At 40.4% G+C, this 14,273-nt stretch overlaps 1 protein-coding gene across 6 annotated transcripts in view; it reads left to right on the top strand.

Moving 5' to 3' along the window:
- DIAPH2 (diaphanous related formin 2) overlaps positions 1–14,273 on the top strand; it is a 968,993-nt gene that overhangs the window by 93,777 nt on the left and 860,943 nt on the right. The gene's annotated exons all lie outside the window — the stretch shown is intronic.

Raw genomic sequence — 14,273 nt, 5'->3', positions numbered from 1 at the left:
CTAAAGCTTATATACACGAGACACTACATTGCAGTACCACAATTACATGATATGCTATTACATCAGTACACCAAAAGTGGCCTGTATTTTAATTAAGAGCTATTTGTAATTACCTTGCCTTCATGATTAAGCAGTCTGTATAGAAAACAGGCCAAGAAACATTATCTTTTTTAAAAATATCTATTGGAGTTTAGTGGATTTACAGTGTTGTGTTAGTTTCAGATGTACTGAAAAGTAAATCAGTTATTCATATCCATATATCCACTGTTTCTCAGATTCTTTTCTCATACAGACCATTACGGAGTATCGAGTAGAATGTCTGGTGCTATGCAGCAGGTTCTTATAAGCTATCTATTTTATATATACTAGTGTGTATATGGGCTTCCTGAGGTGGCACAGTGATAAAGAATCTACCTGCCAATGCAGGAGACGCAGATGTGGGTTCGACCCTGAGTCGTGAAGATCCCCTGAAGGAAGGCACGGCTACCCACTCCAGTATTCTTGCCTGGAGAATCCCATGGACAGAGGAGTCTGGTGGGCTGCAGTCCATGGGGTCGCAAAGAGTTGGACACGACTGCGCATGCACACTCCCATCGTAGTGTATGTATGTCAGTCCCAGTCTCCCAATTTATCCACCCTCCCCTGCCCCCTGCCCCAGAAAACATTCTCTTTAACATCACCAGGTATCTAGCATAGTGAATATATTTACACTTGTTTTGCTTTTAAAAATTGAAGTCCTCTTTTTGTCTTTGTCAGGCGAGTGTATGCTCCTTGGTTCTGTCTCGTCACAACAAAGGTTTGGAGTGACGGACATTAAAGCCCTGGTGTGTCACAGCTCTCGGGTCTTGGACAGACCGTGTTATAGCTCTCAGGTCACGAACAGACCATGTTATAGCTCTTAGACAAATCAGTGTTTCAGCTCAGTGTTACAGCTCCATTTTATTTAGAAAATAGCAGGAAAATCCATCGAGAGAGAGAGAGAAAGAGAGAGAGAAAGAGAGATTCCCTCAGGCTTCTCTTTCTATCTGCTTTCTCCCCCCGCCGGGCCTGCCCTGTGTAAATTGGGCTAGCCAGGAGTGTTTGTTCTACCTGAGGTCCTCACTCCAGCCCTCAAACCTTCCTTTGTTCTATTTTTGTGGGTTTTCCCTTCCTTATCTTTTAGCCACCGCCATTCTGGACTCCTGTTTCCCATTCTACCTACCTAACAGGTTCATGTGACATTGGGGGGAAAATGCCATCCATCTTTTGGGATGATTTCCAAAATCAGCAAATATTTCTTTAGTGCTTATTGTGTACCAAGAACTGTGCTAGGTGCCCTAATGACTGGAAAATAAGAATAAAACCTTATCATTGCAGTAATATATGTTGAAATAATCAAACGTTAAATTGTACCTGTTAATTGTGCCATAGCAATATTATGTACCAGGCAGGAGACATAAGGTGGGTTAGACTGATTAGAGAAAAATCCATGCAGATTGCTAGACTTTCAGGATATGGTGGTTGGGATTTGACAGGAGAGGGGAAATGATGGAAAAGCTCTCAGATTGTGGAAGTAATATTCAATGCAAAAGCTTGGAAAGAGAACCAAATTGTATTTGGGAGAGGGTACGACAGGTGGGCGAGAAGGAAGAAATGAGAAATGAGGTTGATTTTGTACAGAACAAAAATGTATATTGGAAAGATTAAAAAATCAAGTTAAAAGAAGATCTTAAAGTCCAGGTAAAAGATTAGAAATCAGTTTGAGCAAGCAAGTGACATGAGGAAAACAGAGTTTAAGAAAAATAAATTGGACAGTAGTAGGTAGGCTGGATCATGCTAATGGTTCTCAAAGTTGAAAGTATCAAAATACAAATTTTGTCCCTCATGGGGTCTGGAATAAGGCCAAGAATTCTGCATTTTTATCAAGCACCACAGGACATCCTGATTAGTTAGAATAAAGAGCACACTTTGAGAAATATTAGATTGGGATAGACGTTTGTTTAGGGGGCTAGCTAGGAGACATGTGAGAGTCAGTGAGGCCCTGCGTTAAACTGGAGGCTTAGGTGTAGAAGGATAGGGTTAAATAACAGAGTTTGGGGCAATAAATGAATCTAGAGCTTATTTTAATGTGGGCAAGAACCTGCCTATATTTCTGGCTGTGACAACATAAACAATCCAATGACCTGTGCCGGAAGCCACTGCAAGATTACCAGTTTCTCCATAATCAGTTATCAAGTTCTGTTGATTATTTCTCCTAAATAACTCTCAGTTCTCTCCCCTAATTTCAGACCCATCATGTAACACTCCTGTTGATTGTTGTTGCCTCCTCAATACTCTCCTAGTCTTTGCTCTCACGCTCACCCACAAATGCTGTATGTGGTTACCAGAAATGCTGCTGCTACCCCTCAAATTTTCAGATTGCTCCCTATTCTCTTTGTGATCTTTTCAGATTTCACCTCTAGCTGCACTTTTACATGCATCTATCCCCTGTCTGTATGGGAACACTCGGCAGTTCGTTAACATCCTGTTTTTTTTTAAAAATGTTAAAGTTCAGGATTGGGAACACGTGTACACCCATGGCAGATTCATGTTGATGTATGGCAAAACCAATACAATATTGTAAAGTAAAAAAAAAATAATAATAATAAAATAAAATTTTAAAAAAGTTTATTTTTTAATTGAAGGATAATTGCTTTACAAAACTTTGTTGTTTTCTGTCAAACCTCAACATGAATCAGCCATAGGTATACATATGTCCCCTCCCTCTTGAAACTCCCTCCAATCTCCTTCCCCATTCCACCCCCTAGTTTGATACACAGCCCCTGTTTGAGTTCCCTGAGACATACAGGAAATTCCCATTGGCTATTTCACATATTAAGTTTCCATGTTACTCTATCCATCCATGTCACCCTCTCCTCCCTTCTCCCCGTGTCCATAAGTCTCTTCTCTGTGTCTGTTTCTCCATTGCTGCTCTGCAAATAAATTCTTCAGTACCATCTTTCTAGATTCCATATATATGTGTTAGTATACAGTATTTGTCTTTCTGACTTACTTCACTCTGTATAATAGGCTCTAGGTTCATCCACCTCATTAGAAATGACTCAGATGTGTTCCTTTTTATGGCTGAGTAATAGTCCATTGTGTATAAATACAACAACTTCTTTATACATTCATCTGTTGATGGACATCTAGGTTGCTTCCATGTTTGAGCTATTGCAAATAGTGCTGCAATGAACATTGGGGTATATGTGTCTAGGAGTGGGATTGGTGGGTCATATGGTGGTTTTATTCCTAGTTTTTTAAGGAATCTCCATACCATCTTCCAAAGTGGCTATATAAACTTACATTCCCACCAACAGTGCAAGAGCGTTCCTTTTTCTCTGCACCCTCTCCAGCATTTGTAGACTTTTAGATGATGGCCATCCTGAATGGTGGGAGGTGATATCTCATTGTAGTTTTGATTTGCATTTCTCTAATAATAAGTGATGTTAAGCATCTTTTCATGTGTTTGTTAGCCATCTGTATGTCTTCTTTGGAGAAATGTCTGTTTAGGTCTTTTTCACACTTTTTGATTGGATTGTGTGTTTTTCTGCTTTTGAGTTGAATGAGTTGATTGTATATTTTGGAAATTAATCCTTTGTCAGTCATTTCATTTGCTATTATTTTCTCTCATTCTGAGGGTTGTCTTCTCACCTTGTTTATAGTTTCCTTTGCTGTGCAAAAACTTTTAGGTTTAATCATGTCCCACTTGTTTACTTTTGTTTTTATTTCCATTACTCTAGGACAAGGGTCGTAGAGGATCTTGCTTTGATTTATGTTGAGTGTTCTGCCTATGATTTCCTCTAAGGGTTTTATAGTTTCTTGTCTTACATTTAGGTCTTTAATCCATTCTGAGTTTATCATTGTGTATGGTGCTAGGAGGTATTTTACTTTCATTGTTTTACATGTAGATGTCCAGTTTTCCCAACACCACTTTGCCCCATTGTATATCCTTTCTTCCTTTGTCAAAAATAAGGTGCCCATAGGTGCATGGGTTTATTTCTGGGCTTTCTATCTTATTCCATTGATCTATATTTCTGTTTTTGTGCCAGTACCATACTGTCTTGATGACTGTACCCTTGTAGTATAATCTGAAGTCAGGAAGGTTGATTCCTCCAGCTTCATTCTTCTTTCTCAAGATTGCTTTGGCTATTCAGGGTCTTTTGTGTTTCCATATGAATTGTGAAATTTTTTGTTCTAGTTCTGTGAAAAATGCCACTGGTAATTTGATAGGATCATGTTGAATCTGTAGATTGCATTTGGTGGTATAGTCATTTTCACAATATTGATTCTTCCTTCCCAGGAACATGGAATATATCTTTATCTGTTTATTTCATCTTTGATTCCTTTCATCAGTGTCTTAAAATTTTGTCAAAGGCTTTTTCTGCATCTATGTTCATCAGTGATATTGGCCTTTAGTTTTCTTTTTCCGTGTTGTCTTTGTCTGGTTTTGGCATCAGGGTGATGGTGGCCTTATAGAATGAATTTGGAAGTGTTCCTTTCTCTGCAGTTTTTTTTTGAAAGAATTTTAGAAGGATAGGCATTAGCTCTTTTCTAAATGTTTGGTAGAATTCCCCTATGAAGCCATCTGGCCCTGGGGTTTTGTTTTTTGGGAGATTTTTGGGCACAGTTTTGATTTCAGTGCTTGTAATTGATTTGTTCATACTTTCCATTTCTTCCTGGTTCAGTCTTGGAAGAATGATCTTTACTAAGATTCTGTTCATTTCTTCCAGGTTATCCATTTTATTGCCATATACTTGTTCATTATAGTTTCCTATAATCTGTTGTATTTCCACATTGTCTGTTGTAACCTCTCCTGTTTCATTTTCTAATTTTATTGATTTGATTCTTCTCTCTTATTTTCTTAAAAAGTGTGGCTAAAGCTTTGTCAATTTTGTTTATCTTCTCAAAGAACCAGCTTTTAGTTTTATTAACCTTTACTAACTTTCTTTCTTTTTTTTTCATTTATCATTTATTTCTGATATGATCTTTATGATTTCTTCCCATCTACTACTTTTGGGGTTTTTTGGTTCTTCTTTTTCCAGTTGTTTTAGGTGGAAACTAAGTTGTCTATCCAATTTTTTTTTTTTTTGTTTCTTGAGGTAGGAATGTTTTGCTATAAACTTCGCTCTTAGAACTGCTTTTGCTGTATCCCATAGATTTTGAGGAGTTGTGTTTTCATTGTCATTTATTTTCTGGGAACTTTTTGATTTCCCTTTTGATTTCTTTAGTAACCTATTCTTTATTTAGAAATATATTGTTTAATCTCCATGTGTTTGTGTTTTATACAGTGTTTTTTCTTTTGTAATTGATATTTAGTCTCATAGCATTGTGGTCAGAAAAGATGCATGATATGATTACAATTTTCTTAAATTTACTGAGGTTTGCTTTGTGACCCAGGATGTAGTCTGTCCTAGAGAATGTTCCATGTACGCTTGAGAAGAAAGTGTATTCTTCTTTTGGATGGAATGTTCTGAAGATATCAATGAGATTTGTCTCATCTAATATATCATTTAAGACTTGTGTTTCCTTGTTAATTTTCTGTTTTGATGATCTGTCCATTGGTGTAAATGAGGCATTAAAGTCTCCTACCATTATTGTGTTACTGTCAATTTCTCCTTTTCTGTCTGTTAGTGTTTCTCTATGTATTGAGGTGCTCCAGTGTTGAGTGCGCAGATATTTATAATTGTTATGTCTTCCTGTTGGATTGATCCCTTGACCATTAGTACTGTCCTTCCTTATCTCTTGTAATCTGCTTCATTTTAAGGTCTATTTTATCTTACATGAGGATTGCTACTCCAGCTTTCTTTTGCTTTCCATTTGCATGAAATATATTTTTCCATCCTCTCACTTTCAGTCTATATGTGTCTTTAGGTCTGAAGTAGATTTCTTGTAGACAGCATATATATAGGTCTTGTTTTTATATCCATTCAGCCAGTCTGTATCTTTTGGTTGAGCATTTAATCTGTTTACATTTAAAGTAATTATTGATATGTGTATTCCTATTGCCATTTTCTTAATTGTTTCAGTTTAGTTCAGTTCAGTTGCTCAGTTGTATCCGACTCTTTGCGACCCCATGGACTGCAGCACCCCAGGCCTCCCTGTTCATCACCAACACCTGGAGCCTCTTCAAACTCATGTCCATTGCGTTGGTGATGCCATGCAACCATCTCAGCCTCTGTCGTCCCCTTCTCCTCCTGCCTTCAGTCTTTCCCAGCATCAGGGTCTTTTCCAATGAGTCAGTTCTTCGCATCAGGTGGCCAAAGTATTGGAGTTTCAGCTTCAGCATCAGTCCTTCCAATGAATATTCAGGACTGATTTCCTTTAGGATGGACTGGTTGGATCTCCTTGCAGTCCAAGGGACTCTCAAGAGTCTTCTCCAACACCACAGTTCAAAAACAGCAATTCTTCAGTGCTCAGCTTTCTTTATAGTCCAACTCTCACATCCATACATGACTACTGGAAAAACCATAGCCTTGACTATACAGAATTTTGTCGGTAAAGTAATGTCTCTGCTTTTGAATATGCTGTCTAGGTTGGTCATAGCTTTTCTTCCAGGGAGCAAGCATCTTTTAATTCCATGGTTGCAGTCACCATCTTCAGTGATTTTGGAGCCCCCCAAATAAAGTCTCTCACTGTTTACATTGTTTCCCCATCTATTTGCCATGAAGTGATGGGACTGGATGACATCATCTTTGTTTTCTGAATGTTGAGTTTTAAGCCAACTTTTTACTCTCCTCTTTCACATTCATCAAGAGGCTCTTTAGTTCTTTGCTTTCTGCCATAAGGGTGGTGTCATCTGTGTATCAGAGGTTATTGCTATTTCTCCTGGCAATCTTCTTCTCTTTTCTCTTGTAGATCTTTTTCTTCTCTTATATTTCCTGATTATATAAGTTCCTTTAACATTTGTGGTAAAGCTGGTTCGGTTTTACTGAATTCTCTTAACTTTTGCTTGTCTAAAAAGCTTTTAAGTTCCCCCACAATTTTGAATGAGATCCTTGGCAGTAGAGTAATCTTAGTTGTAGATATTTCCCTTTCATTACTATAAATATATCCTGCCATTTCCTTCTGGCCTGCAGAGTTTCTTCTGAAAGATCAGCTGTTAAACATATGGGGTTTCCTTTTATGTTATTTGTTGCTTTTCTCTTGCTGCTTTTAATATTCTTTCTTTGTGTTTAATCTTTGTTAGTTTGATTAGTATGTGTCTGGGCATGAATGCAAAGTTCCAAAGAAGAGCAAGAAGAGATAAGAAAGCCTTCCTCAGTGATCCATGCAAAGAAATAGAGGAAAACAACAAAATGGGAAAGACTAAAGATCTCTTCAGGATAATTAGAGATACCAAGGGAACATTTCATGCAAAGATGGGCTCGATAAAGGACAGAAATGATATGGACCTAACAGAAGCAGAAGATATTAAGAAGAGGTGGCAAGAATACACAGAAGAACTGTACCAAAAAGAGCTTCATGACCCAGATAATCATGATGGTGTGATAACTCACCTAGAGCCAGACATCCTGGAATGTGAAGTCAAGTGGGCCTTAGGAAGCATCACTATGAACAAAGCTTGTGGATTGTGGAGGTGATGGAATTCCAGTTGAGCTATTTCAAATTCTAAAAGATGATGGTGTGATAGTGCTGCACTCAATATGCCTGCAAATTTGGAAAACTCAGCAGTGGCCACAGGACTGGAAAAGGTCAGTTTTCATTCCAATCCCAAGAAAGGAAATGCCAAAGAATGCTCAAACTACCACACGATTGCACTCATCTCACATGCTAGTAAAGTAATGCTCAAAATTGTCCAAGCCAGGCTTCAGCAATACGTGAACCGTGAACTTCCTCATGTTCAAGCTGAATTTAGAAAAGGCAGAGGAACCAGAGAGCAAATTGCCAACATCTGCTGGATCATGGAAAAAGCAAGAGAGTTCCAGAAAAACATCTGTTTCTGCTTTATTGACTATGCCAAAGCCTTTGACAGTGTGGATATCAATACACTGTGGAAAATTCTGAAAGAGATGGCAATAGTAGACCACCTGACCTGCTTCTTGAGAAACCTATATGCAAGTCAGGAAGCAACAGTTAGAACTGGACATGGAACAACAGACTGGTTCCAAATAGGAAAAGGAGTACATCAAGGCTGTATATTGTCCCCCTGCTTATTTAACTTATATGCAGAGTACATCATGAGAAACGCTGGACTGGAAGAAACACAAGCTGGAATCAAGATTGCCGGGAGAAATATCAATAACCTCAGATATTCAGATGACACACCCTTATGGCAGAAAGTCAAGAGGAACTAAAAAGCCTCTTGATGGAAGTGAAAGAGGAGAGTTGGCTTAAAGCTCAACATTCAGAAAACGAAGATCATGGCATCCGTTCCCATCACTTCATGGGAAATAGATGGGGAAACAGTGGAAACAGTGTCAGACTTTATTTTTCTGGGCTCCAAAATCACTGCAGATGGTGACTGCAGCCATGAAATTAAAAGATGCTTACTCCTTGGAAGAAAAGTTATGACCAACCTAGAAAACATATTCAAAAGCAGAGATATTACTTTGCCAAAAAAGGTCTGTCTGGTGAAGACTCTGGTTTTTCCAGTGGTCATGTATGGATGTGAGAGTTGGACTGTGAAGAAGGCTGAGCACTGAAGAATTGATGCTTTTGAACTGTGGTGTTGGAGAAGACTCTTGAGAGTCCCTTGGACTGCAGGAAGATCCAACCAGTCCATTCTGAAGGAGATCAACCCTGGGATTTCTTTGGAAGGAATGATGCTAATGCTGAAATTCCAGTACTTTGGCCACCTCATGAGAAGAGTTGACTCATTGGAAAGACTCTGATGCTGGGAGGGATTGGGGGCAGGAGGAGAAGGGGACGACCGAGGATGAGATGGCTGGATGGCATCACAGAATCAATGGACGTGAGTCTGGGTGTACTCCAGGAGATGGTGATGGACAGGGAGGCCTGGCGTGCTGCAGTTCATGGGGTCGCAAAGAGTCGGACACGACTGAGCGACTGAACTGAACTGAACTGGCATGTTTCTCCTTGGGTTTATCTTGTATAGGACTCTTTGTGACTTTTGGATTTGATTGACTAATTCCCTTTCCATGTTGGGGAAATTTTTAGCTATAATCTTTTCAAAAATTTTCTCATACCCTTTCTATTTCTCTTCTTCTGGGAACCCTATATTTCAAATGTTGGTATGTATAATATTGTCTTACAGGCCTCTGAGACTATGTCAGTTCTTTTCATTGTTTTTACTTTATTCTGCTCTTCAGAAGTTATTTTGAGCATTTTACGTTGTGGTTCACTGATCCGTATTTCTGCTTCAGATATTCTGCTATTGATTCCTTCTAGAGTATTTTTATTTTCAGTAATTATGTTGTTTGTCTCCGTGAGTTCATTCTTTAATTCTTGTAGTTCTTCTTAAATTGATTCTTCCATTTTCTCCATTCTATTTTCAAGGTTTTTGATCATCTTTCAGTTATTATTCTGAAATCGTTTTCAGGTAGTTTGCCTATTCTTCCTTATTTATTTGGACTTGTGTGTTTCTAGTTTATTCCTTCATTTGTGCAGTGTTTCTCTACCTTTTCATTATTATTTTTTTAACTTACGTGTTTGAGGTCTCCTTTTCCCAGGCTTCAAGGTTGAATTCTTTCTTTCTTTTGGTTTCTTCCCTCATAAAGTTTGTCCAGTGGTTTGTGTAAACTTCCTGTAGGGTGAGATTTGTGGTGATTTTTTTTTTTTCCTCCAGTGCCAGAGCTGAGTGAGGTGGCAATCCTGTCTGCTGACGATTGGGTTTGTATTTTTGTCTTGTTTGTTGTTTGGATGAGGTGTCGTGCTCAGGGTGCTACTGGCAGTTGTGTGATGCCAGGTCTTATTTACAAGTGGTTGTCTTTGTGGTCGTTCTCACTATTTGACGCTCCCTAGGAGTAGGAGTTCTCTGGTAGTCTAGGGTCTTGGAGTCAGTGCTCCCACTCCAAGGCTCAGGGCTTTATCTCTGGCCAGGTACAGATTTTCGATAGGTGGTTTTTTATGGAATGTAATGGGATTAAAACAAATATACAACAACAAGAAACCAAAGATGAACTCCAGAAAAATGGCAGTTACAGAATCAGGCAAATAATGATTAAAATAATGGAATATACACATATACATATACACCCATAAAAGTGAAAGTGAAGTCGCTCAGTCATGTCTGACTCTTTGTGACCCCATGGACTGCAGCCCACCAGGCTCCTCCATCCATGGGATTTTCCAGGCAAGAGTACTGGAGTGGGGTGCCATCGCCTTCTTATATACATCCTTCTTATAAACATATATATGTATTCTTATATATGCCTTCTTATATACACCCATAAGCAAAATCAGAACAGTCCAACAAAAATAAAGTACAGTGGATTGACCCAGGGAACAAAGCAAACCAAGAGTGATATCTACCAGTTAAGAACAAAACTAAAGCACAAACTGGAAAACAAAACTAAAGCAACGTACCAACTGGGGAATATCACAGTGAAAACAAAACTAACAAATATGGTGAGAAAAAAAAAAGAAAAGAAAGAATAGAAATGCAGAGTTAAAGAGAGGTAGATAAAGGAGACATTTATTTAGGTTATCTGCAAGGGGGAAAGAACAGTAGGAAAAGCATACAGAGGAATAAATGTAGAAAGAATAATAGGTTTAAAACATTTAAATATTAAATTAAAAAATAAATAAGAAGAAAAACAAGGAAAACTCCACAGAACTGCAAAAAGCCAGTGTGGAGGCAGACCTTTGTAACAGCAATGAAAAATGTGATTGAGAAAGGAAACTCAAAAGATCATGGTGCTAATAAAATTGACAACTACAACAGAGGAAAAGAAGGTTAAAAAAAAAGAAAACCCCAAAAGAAGCAAGTCAAAATATAAGAATAGTAAATATTTTTCTTGAGTCACTGCTGTCAGTGACCTTTCCCTCTCTGGGAGTCACAGTCCACTTTTCCTCCCTACGATGCCCTCCAAGGCTGCACTGGTCTGTGGACCTGCTGTGTGGCAGCTTGCATTCTCATCTGGTTCTACTGCTGTGTGTTCTTGCCTCCAGTGTCCACAGCTATCAGAACTAGTGTGTGTTGTTGTTGTTGTTGTTGTTTTTGTGACCGCTCTCAGTATCCTTTTATATATTTCATAGATACAGAGTTTGCCTAGTTGATCCTGTGGATTTAATCTGCAGCTTGTACAGCTGGTGGGGAGGTTTTGGCTCTTCTTCCTTAGCCACACTGCCCCTGGGTTTCAGTTGTGGTTTTATTTCTACCTGTGCATGTGGGTCGTCCACTGGGGTTTGCTCCTGAGACTATTCTGGAAGACTTGCGTCTGCCCCAGTGAGGGGTGGGTGTGGAGGTGGTGCAGCTGCTTAGGTTGCAGGGGTTTTGGCAGCACCAGGTTCTCAGAGGGGTTGGCAGCTGGGGCAGCAGGAAATATAGTGCTCTACAAGGGTGTGGCAACCAACATTGGCCAATATACTCCGGTATTCTTCCCTGGAGAATCCCACTGACAGAGAAGCTTGGCAGGCCACAGTTCACAGGGTCGCAAAGAGCTGGACACTGGCGAAGCCTTCCCACATGTATAGACACAAGACTTAGCCTGTGGCAGCTTTGCCCCAGTGAGGGCTGAGTGGGAAGGTGACACAGCTGGGGGTAACCTGACCAAGTGTGCAGGGACATAGACTGCCTCAGCCACAGGAGTTATGGCCCTATCAGAATCCTTTTTGGAGCTTCTGGTAACTGGCAATCAGAAGGCCTCATTGGCTAGTCTTCCTCCATAGCTCCACTGGTTCAGGCACTTAGAGGGTTCTTTTGCCTGGGGTCCTTCTCTATTGTTCAGCACATCAGGCACATAGAGAGGCCCCTCTGGCTGGGGTCCTACTCTGTAGATTGGTGCATCAGGCACTTAAAGGGGCGCCCTGCCTAGGTCCTCCAGCTGCACCCTGGGTGGAGTCCTACTCTGTACTTCAGCGCGTCAGCCATTTTAAGGGGCAAGCTGGGTGAGGTCCTACTCTGTTGTTCCACATGTCAGGTGCTTGATGGGCCAGCCTCGCTATTGTTCAGCTGCCAGATGCTGCCTGGTTGGGAGAGGCTACGGTGATGGCTCCACCCCGTATGTGTGACTCATGGCTTCCATGGCTGCCTGGCTTCCTTCCACAGGCATTTTCCCCCGCAGCCTCCTCCCTTATATCCCCGCGGTCCCTCTCCCAGCAGTCAACTGCAGCCCTTGCCCTGGCATTGCTCTGCAATCCCTATGCTCCAGCTCCCAGCTGCTGCACCTTCTAGGGGACCTGCGTCCCTGTCTGGGGTACGTAAGGCTGTGGCAAGGACTGTCTGATTCTTCTTCCATTTAGGCTGCCAGAGATCAGCTGCCTCACTCTCAGCCTTAAATGTTTCTCTTCTGACTCAGACAGTTGCCCCTGTTGTGGAGATTGGACCCCTGTTTGAATTCTCCCACCCGCCGAGGGCAGGTCCAGTCCTACTGACACTCCTGTTTTTCCCCCTAGTTCCTTCATCCTGCTGAGTTTTGCATGGTTTTATATATGCTTTTCCTGTGGTCAGGTACTCCTGTCCACTCTCAGCTGGTGTTCTGTAAGCACTGCTGTGTCTGAAGGTGTATTCCTGATGTATGTGTGGAGAGTGACGTACTCCACGCCCACCTACTCCTCTGTCATCTTGTTCCTCCCCCAACATCCTCTGCTTTAATTCCTCTACATCAAGCACATTCTGTTGCTTTGAGCCCAAATGCCTTTCTGTTCTTGAGTGTGCCAAGCAAGCTCCTAGATATCCATCAAGATTTAGCTTTCTGTCACTTTATTTTTTTATTTTTATTTTTTTTTTTTTACTATATTTTACTTTACAGTACTGTATTGGTTTTGCCATACATTGACATGAATCCACCACGGGTGTACATGAGTTCCCAATCATGAACCCCCCTCCCACCTCTCACCCCATAGCATCTCTCTGGATCATCTCCGTGCACCAGCCCCAAGCATCCTGTAGTAGACTGGCAGTTCATTTCTTACATGATAGTATACATGTTTCAATGCCATTCTCCCACATCATCCCACCCTCTCCCTCTCCCACAGAGTCCAAAAGTCCATTCTACACATCTGTGTCTCTTTTGCTGTCTTGCATACAGGGTCATCATTACCATCTTTCTAAATTCCATATATATGTGTCAGTATACTGCATCAGTGTTTTTCTTTCTGGCTTACTTCACTCTGTATAATTGGCTCCATCTCATTAGAACTGATTCAAATGTATTCTGTCCGTCTTTAAAGGAGAAGGTGTCTTAGATAGCTCCTTCCTTTCCATAGCCCAATGTATATAGCTCTAATATGATATATAGTATAAATATTATAATATTCAGCATTTTTAATTAAAGATGTAAATTTTACATTGCTTGTGCTCCCCAAATGCTATGTCTAATGGGGAAGATAAACAGGAAAACAGATTAAAGATAGGGCCTAAAATATGAAATATAGGAAAGGGTGCAGAATGTCTGCTTATGTCGGTGAACAGTTTTGTCCAAGGGTGTTTTAAAAGACACCATAACGAGAGAGGTGTTATGATGGATCTGCAGTAGAAATGATTCTATACCCATTGTTTTATCTGTGCGCTGCTTATATTGGAGTAGGCAAATCCTGCATTACAGGGAACAAACTCTAAGCATTGGTTTCTAGAAGAATTGATGAGGGTATTAATTTTAGAGTGTAGGTGGGAAGGTACCTTCTGGAGGAAGATGTGTTGTTGTTTGTTGAAACTAGAGAGGAGAGAAAAAAAAAAAATCACCAGGTGTAAATCAGGTTCAAAAGGGTTTATTTTTCACTGTCTCATTAACCTAAAACAGGGCTTCCCGAGTGGCTCAGCTGGTAAAGAACCCGCCTGCCAGTGCAGGAGATGCTGGTTCAATCCCTGGGTCAGGAAGATCCCCTGGAGGAGGGCATGACAACCCACTCCAGTATTCTTGCCTGGAGAATCCAATGGACAGAGGAGCCTGGCGGGCTACAGTCCATGGGGTCACAAAAAATCAGATACGACTGAGTAGGCAGGCACACATGCTAGAAGTGTTTGAGAGAGAAAAAATCCTAGAATAGCTACTTTAAGTGTTTTTGTTGCCTAAAAGACCATATACATTGCTCAAAACCTGAGTGATGTAGAAGCCAGACTGAAATTGTAAAGCTGGAATATGTAATGAACCAGGTCTTCATCACCCTATCTTCCTTTTATCTTTCTTGTG

This window comes from Ovis canadensis, chromosome X (genome assembly GCF_042477335.2).
Source record: "Ovis canadensis isolate MfBH-ARS-UI-01 breed Bighorn chromosome X, ARS-UI_OviCan_v2, whole genome shotgun sequence".
Classification (NCBI taxonomy): domain Eukaryota; kingdom Metazoa; phylum Chordata; class Mammalia; order Artiodactyla; family Bovidae; genus Ovis; species Ovis canadensis.
This window is presented reverse-complemented; position numbering and strand designations above follow the sequence as displayed.